This window comes from Rhinopithecus roxellana, chromosome 12 (assembly GCF_007565055.1).
Source record: "Rhinopithecus roxellana isolate Shanxi Qingling chromosome 12, ASM756505v1, whole genome shotgun sequence".
NCBI classification, from domain to species: Eukaryota; Metazoa; Chordata; class Mammalia; order Primates; family Cercopithecidae; genus Rhinopithecus; species Rhinopithecus roxellana.
The window spans coordinates 131,305,489-131,312,896 of NC_044560.1; positions in this window are offsets into that span (position 1 = coordinate 131,305,489).

Genomic DNA, 7,408 nt, shown 5'->3' on the forward strand with positions numbered 1-7,408 from the left:
ATTGACTGGCCTAGATCACCCTGGGAGTCAAGTGTGGGCCAGACTTAGCAGGAGGTGGGTGCTGAGATTGGTATCAGCAGTGGACACAGGGATGATACTGGTGGGTTCTGATATCAGCCTCAGGTACGACCAGGGAGGGAGAGGCATCGTGTTGGCTTTGGGACTGCCCCCAGGTGTACGCGAGGATGGGAAACAAGTTGGCACTGAACTTGACAGCAGGAGAATATTAAAGTCACATTTGGTGCCAAGAGGGCTCTGTGTGTTGTCTCAGGTGTCATTGAAGGCATAAGAGTGTCCTGCTTTAGGAGGGCATAAGAATGGCACCATATAGGTTCTAAGGTTGGTCCCAGTGGGCTCTGACAGGAGCATGAGGCAGGTGCTGAGACTGGTCCTGTGTGGGCCTGAGATGAGCCTCAGCCAGACCCTGAGAGGGGCCCCAGATGGCTACAGGACAGGCTCTGATGTTTGGAGATTCCAGGGTTGCACCTGTCCTCTGGGTCACCAACTTTGGACAAGGGGAGGTGGGTGAGGTTGGCACCCCAGGACTGACATCTTGCTCCAAGTGTTCTGGGATGCTGAGCTCTGAGACCTGTGTGGAGGGAGCAAAGTTCAGAGAACAAAGCGGACAGAGGAAAGTTGTTTGTTGATTTTGTAGGGGAAGAGGTGGGAAGGAGGATTAGCACCATCTGGGCAGGTATCAATCCCTCTAATCCTGGTCACCAGCCTGCACTTGGGCCTGGCCCCTCCTTTTCCTTCTTGTTTCTTAAAAAGGTGGGAGACAGACATTTGGGGAGTTTGTTTCTCAGTGATGTTGGCACTGGGAAGGGCGCTGAGTGGTCAGCAGGCTGCCATGACCTAGCCAGGGAGGGGTGGGGAGAGACAGGCTGGGAGAACTCCAGTATTTGTGGACATAGAGGTCAATCGATGTTGGACTTGTTGATTACCCTGGAGCATGGAGTGAGAGAATGGTGTCTGAAATCATGTGGGGCGGACTTGTCCCAGTGGGCAGTGTCTTGGGTACAGGCTTTTAGAGTGAGTTAGTGGCAAACCCAGGAAGATCCCTTTTCTTTCCTGGGCCTCAGTTTCCCTTTCTGGATGGATGGTACAATGACTAAGGCCTGGATTGGAATCCTAACCTTATCCTTTCTTTGTTGTGTGGCTTTGAACAGTTGACTTTATCTCTGTGAACCTTATGGAGCCAAGAACAGCTCCTACCTCTTTGGCTATTTAGGGGAGAAGTATATGTGTTAATGCAGATGAGGTACATGGCAGTAAGTGCTCAATGAATAGTAGTTGTTCTCTTTAATCTGTAGGATGAAACGGATGGATGAGATGTTCCCTAAGCACCTTCCTTGCTTTTACATTCTCTAGTCTAAAGCTCTCAAATCTTTTCCTTTGGGAAGGAGGAAAGGGACAGAGTGTTTGGGAACCTCTTTCCCCATGCCTTCTTCAGCACAGCCAAGATTTACCCCATGGAGCTGTGAATAGGAAATTAATGCTTCATGGCCTCCTGGAGCGTGGTGCTGAGTTCGGCAGTATCTGCAGAAGGACAGGCCAGCATTAGACTCTCAGGTTATTCTGGTTGGCCCTGGAGCCCTGCACAGGACTTTGCCCACCTGTCTGTCTACCCTTGTCTTGGATCCCGTCTTTCTATCTTTCTCTTTCTCCTTCCCTGCAAGTCAGTGTTCCCCTCAATCACCCTGTGTGCTCCTGCATCTTTGTATTTTGTGCCATTTTGTCCAGTGGGTTCTCCTGGATGCCTCTGTCATGTTTATCCTCATTTATACAACTGTCCGTGTGTCATTCTGGGTGCATGATTGTAGTGTCTATGTGCATGTATGTTTCAGTATGTCCATATTGATACATGAATTTATGTGTGAGGGTTTGTGTATGTTTGTGCTTGATAATGGGTATCCATTCCAACTTATGTCTACATATGCACATGTGTGTGTGTGCCTGACAGGGTGTGCCACTGTTTCTCAATGCTTGCCAATCTTTTTGTCTGTCTCTGCATACAGCATGTGTGCACACATGATTTAGGGGTGTCTATGATGTGCATTTCTGTGTAAAAAAAGATGTATACTGCATATTCATATTTGTATGTACACATTCACAATTGGGTGACTATATATAAGTATGTGGATGTTTTCATGTGTGCATTCTGGTGTCTGTATGCAGGCCTGTGGGCCATGTTGCATACATGTGAACATCTGATATTTTCCTGTGCTCATCTGTGTTTGGATTAAAGCAGTCCTAGCCCAGCTCCATGTATCTGCTTGAAAAAAGCCCCAGAATTGTGGGAAGATTTTATGAGCATAATCTTATTTAAACTCACTGCAAGACTGTGAGGTTGGATTTATAATCTCCATTTTACAAATGAGTTAGGTAAGGCCCCCAAGTGACTTGCTTCTGCATTTCATAGCTAATGAGGGTAGAGTCTTAGTATGGTTTTGTATGACTGTAAATTTCTTTTTCTTTTTCTTTCTTTCTTTCTTTCTTTCTTTCTTTCTTTCTTTCTTTCTTTCTTTCTTTCTCTTTTCTTTCTTTCTTTTTCCTTTCTTTCTTTCTTTCTTCTTTCTTTCCTTTCTCTCTCTCTTTCTCTCTCTCTCTTTCTTTTCTTTTCTTTCTTTCATTCATTCTTTCTTCTTTCTTTCCTTTTGTTCTTTCTTTTTTTCTTGTTGAGATGCAATTTTGCTCTTTTGCTCTCGTTGGTCAGGCTGGAGTGCAATGGCGCAATCTCGGCTCACTGCAACCTCTGTCTCCTGGGTTCAAGTGATTCTGCAGCCTCAGCCTCCCGAGTAACTGGGATTACAGCCACCACACCCAGCTAATTTTTGTATTTTTAGTAGAGACGGGGTTTCACCACGTTTGTCAGCCTGGTCTCAAACTCCTAACCTCAGGTGATCCGCCCACCTCGACCTCCCAAAGTGCTGGGATTACAGGTGTGAGCTACCATGCCTGGCTGTGAATGTAAATTTCATGCTGTTAATCAACACTTTGGACTGCCAGGCTCCACCTGTTTTTCTTTATGAAACATTAGAAAAACTGCTTGTAATCGCTTGTGTTTCTTCAAATACTTTCATGTAAACATGTAACAAAGGGTTTCAAAATGTTCGGAAAAAAAGTCTTTTAATAGGAGGGAGACTTGACTTTCTATAGTGTTTGTACTCTTTGGAACCTTAACCAAAGACCTCGTTGGCCAGTATCTCCCTCAGGCCATTGGCAATGAAGCAGTGGGGGAGTTGGGGTAGTAGGGGTTGTAGTCAGAGAATGAAATGTCTGTGTTTCACATTTCAGAGTGATGACAAGGATTAGGGTGGGGCTGTGGGAATGTTGGCTGAAATAGAGTGAGGAAGGTCAAAGAAGAGAAGAAAGTCAAGATTCTTTTTTTCTGAGTATTTGGACAGCTCACATCCATGGCCATGAAGTTCCTCCCTACCAGGAAAATGGCAAGACTTAGGAGTCCAGAGATGGGAAAGAAGTTGGATAGTTGACAGGGATGAACAGCCTTTTTTTTTTTTTTTTTTTTTTTTTAGATGGAGTCTTGCTCTGTCACCCAGGCTGAGTGCAATGGCACGATCTCGGCCCACTGCAAACTCCGCTTCCTGGGTTCAAGCAATTCTCGTGCCTCAGCCTCCTGAGCAGCTGGGATTACAGGCACCCACCATCATGCCTGGTTTATTTTTGTACTTTTGTAGAGATGGTGTTTCGTCATGTTGGCCAGGCTGGTCTTGAACGCCTGACCGCAGGTGATCTGCCCGCCTCAGCCACCCAAAGTGTTGGGGTTGGGATTACAGGGATGACCACCGTGCCTGAACAACTTTTTTTTTTTTTTTTCAAGAGGACAAAGATGTCAGCTGCCAAGTGCACTGATGAAGAGTTTCCTCTGGTAATGGTTAAGTAACTTCTATTGGAGTAAGCATCCCATGAATAAAAACTATTAACTCTAAAGAAAACATTTTTAACAACCCAATTCCCTGAAATCACTGGGGAGTGAAAAAAAAGCATTAAAATCCTTTAAAATGCAGACCACTTCTTGACTGGGAGGGCTAGGTAAATAACAATACCTAAGGGAACTAAATTTTCTTTTTAACATGCTGTGTCTCTTTAAATGTAGAAAGGTGATCAAGATGGCTGACCAGACGCGGGTAGTATGGATTCTTTGTGGAGAGAAACTCCATTTTAAACAGATTATCTAGGAGAGAGTGCTTGGATTCATCAGAGAAGAGAAGGGATTCAACAGAGAAGACATAGGAAGCTCTGGTGCTGCCTGCCCTCTCTGGTCACAAGCCCACAGCTGGCACAATTGCAAGAGTTTAATGTTGGGCTCTGTCCCCCTTTTTGCCAAGTGTGAGGTGATGCCACCCAGATGGGGGAGGGACAGGGGAGAACAAGTTCTCCTAAGCACACTTAGGACAATACCACCACACCTGCTACAGGATGCTGTGGGACTGGGGAGTAGCCCACCCAACCCATTGTATCTACCAGAAACACCAACATGGACTGCCTGGGTCCTAGTGGATTGCTCCACCACCGCTACTGCCGTCAACCTCAAGTCTATCAGAATTTCTCCCTCCTGTCGGCCTCCTCTTCATTTGACCTTATAAAATTCTAGAAGCTTCTGTAGTTAATATATAAGCCAGAAAGGAACTCCTAAGCTTGTCTGTGACGTCCCACCCAAAGTTTCACCCCAACTGACTTACTGCCCATGAGCGGTTTCCCGTCTACCCACCTCCACCCTTTCCATCCCTTCCACACTCCCCCATCTGACAACCTGGACAGACTTGAGAAAGCCCCATGGTTTATTTGCAAAGTGCTCCCCCAGGAAGGACAGAGGCCAGGGCCTAGGAGAGAGGCGGCCCTGGGAGGTGGGAATGGCCCCAGACCCAGAGTAACAAAAGGTCACTGGGAACAATGAGGAGTGAGAAGGCTGAGGGCGCCGTGGTCCTCATTCCACCCACCTTCCATTCTGCTGTCGCTCTTAAAAGACATGTTGTTCTGTTTGTTGTTTGATTTCTGTGGTTGGTGAGGGAAGGTGTGCCATGCATTTGCACTGGAGTCCCTGCTAACTCTTCAGAGGTTACAAGGAGCACAAAGCTGGAGGTGCTGCAGAGGCCAACAGGTTAGCATCTCAGGGCTGAGTCCCAGAGCCAGTTTCCCATTGGCCACAGGCTGGCTGGTGTATCCTTGTGATAAAGATATTAAACTTGCAGCACCTCCCTCAGGGAAGGGTGGTGGTCCTGCTGGTGGAATGTGTGGAGGCTGGATTGGCTGATTGATTGATTGATTGATTGATTGATTGATTTTTGAGATGGAGTCTTGCGTTGTTGCCCAGGCTGGAGTGAAGTGGTGGGATCTTGGCTCACTTCACACTCTGCTTCCTATGTTCAAGTGATTCTCCTGTCTTAGTCTCCTGAGCAGCTGGGACTACAGGTGCGTGCCACCACACCAGGCTAATTTTTGTATTTTTTTAGTTGAGACAGAGTTTCCATATGTTAGTCAGGCTGGTAGCAAACCCCCTGACTTGAGGTGATCCACTAGCCTTGGCCTCCCAAAGTGCTGCGATTATAGGCATGAGCCACCATGTCCAGCCTGGAGGCTGGATTTAGACTGGTTCCACTTCAAGAATATTGCTAAGCTTTATCAAAATGTTGCATTGCAGCATGGGGGATTGAGAGTAGCTGGCAGGCAGAATTGGGGGCATCTTGGGCTCCTTGGGGATGAGAATTTATTCTGAGCCTCAGAAGAAAGTGGGTTATGGAGGAGATATAGTCTGATGGAGGAGGCCTAGCTCCATTTTGGGAGGGCTGTGGGGGTAGGGGATGCTGATTAGCCACTCATTCATTCATCCATTCATTCATTCCTCAGCAAATATTTTGAACACCTGTCATAGGCCACACTCTGTGTTGAGAGCACGGTGATGAGTAAGACAATGGTTTGGCCCTGCACAGAGTTGGCATTGAGGTGAGGGAGGCATTCTCACAAACATTCCTTCCAGAAAAATCCCTAGGGACCTGACAACAGAAGAATCACACACAAAATGGCACAGACCACCTCTTGACCTGGGGAGGTCGGGCTTTAGAGATGTTTACTTAATTCTCAGGGAATTGAAGGAACATATCAGGGAATCCAAAGCACCAGTGCAGGATCCCACAGCTCAGGGAACCTGGGCCAAGGAGGCTTTTGACAGAGGGAAGCAGTAGGAAGAGGCAGCTGGGAATGAGGATGGGGGAAGACTACAGCCGTGTGTGACTGTGGTCTACAACAGGCACGACCCTCAAAAATAGCGTTCAACGTGAAAGCAACCAGACACAAAAGATCACATATTACGCCTGTAATATCAGCACTTTGGGACGCTGAGGTGGGTGGATGACCTGAGGCCAGGAGCTCACTACCAGCCTGGCCAACATGTCCCCACTAAAAGTACAAGAAAATTATCCAGGCATGGTAGCACATGCCTGTGATCCCAGCTACTTGGGAGCTGAGGCAGGAGAATCTCTTGAACCTGGAAGGCAGAGGTTGCCGTGAACCAAAATCACACCACAGCACTCCAGCCTGGGAGACAGAGCAAAGTTTTGTTTCAAAAAAAAAAAAACAAAATCTAATATTATATGATTCTGTTTATAGGAAATATTGAGAATCAGTAAGTCCATAGGGACAAAAACCAGATTGGCAGGGGCTGAGATGAAAAGGAGAATGGGGTATGGGGAGTGACAGCTTGAGAGCTATGGGTTTTGTTGGAGGGAGATAATGAAACATTTGGAACTAGGCAAGTCACCTAACATCAGGAGTTCAAGATCACCTAAAAATACAAAATGTAGCCAGGCATGGTGGAGGGCACCTGTGATCACAGCTACTCCAGAGGCTGAGGCAGGAGAATCTGTTGAACCCAGGATGTGGAGGTTGCAGTGAGCTGAGATGGCGCCACTGAACTCCAACCTGGGTGACAGAGTGAGACTCCCTCTCAGAAAAAAGAAAATGTTTGGAACTAGATGGTGGTGGCTGTAACAGCTTTGTGAATGAACCACATGCCACTATGCACACTTTAAAATGGCTAATTTTATGTTATGTGAATTTCATCTTAATTTTTAAAATCATATATGTATATGGCCGAGCACAGTGACTCACACCTATAATCCCAGCACTTTGGGAGGCCGAGGCAGGTGAATCACTTGAGTTCAGGAGTTCGAGACCAGCCTCGCCAACATGGTGAAACCCCGTCTCTACCAAAAATATAAAAATTAGCTGAGCGTGGTAGCACACGCCCGTAATCCCAGCTACTAGGGAGGCTGAGGCAGGAGAATTGCTTGAACCCTGGGGGTGGAAGTTGCAGTGAGCCGAGATTGTGCTACTGCACTCCAGCATGGGTGACAGAGTGAGACTCTGTCTAAAATATATATATATATAT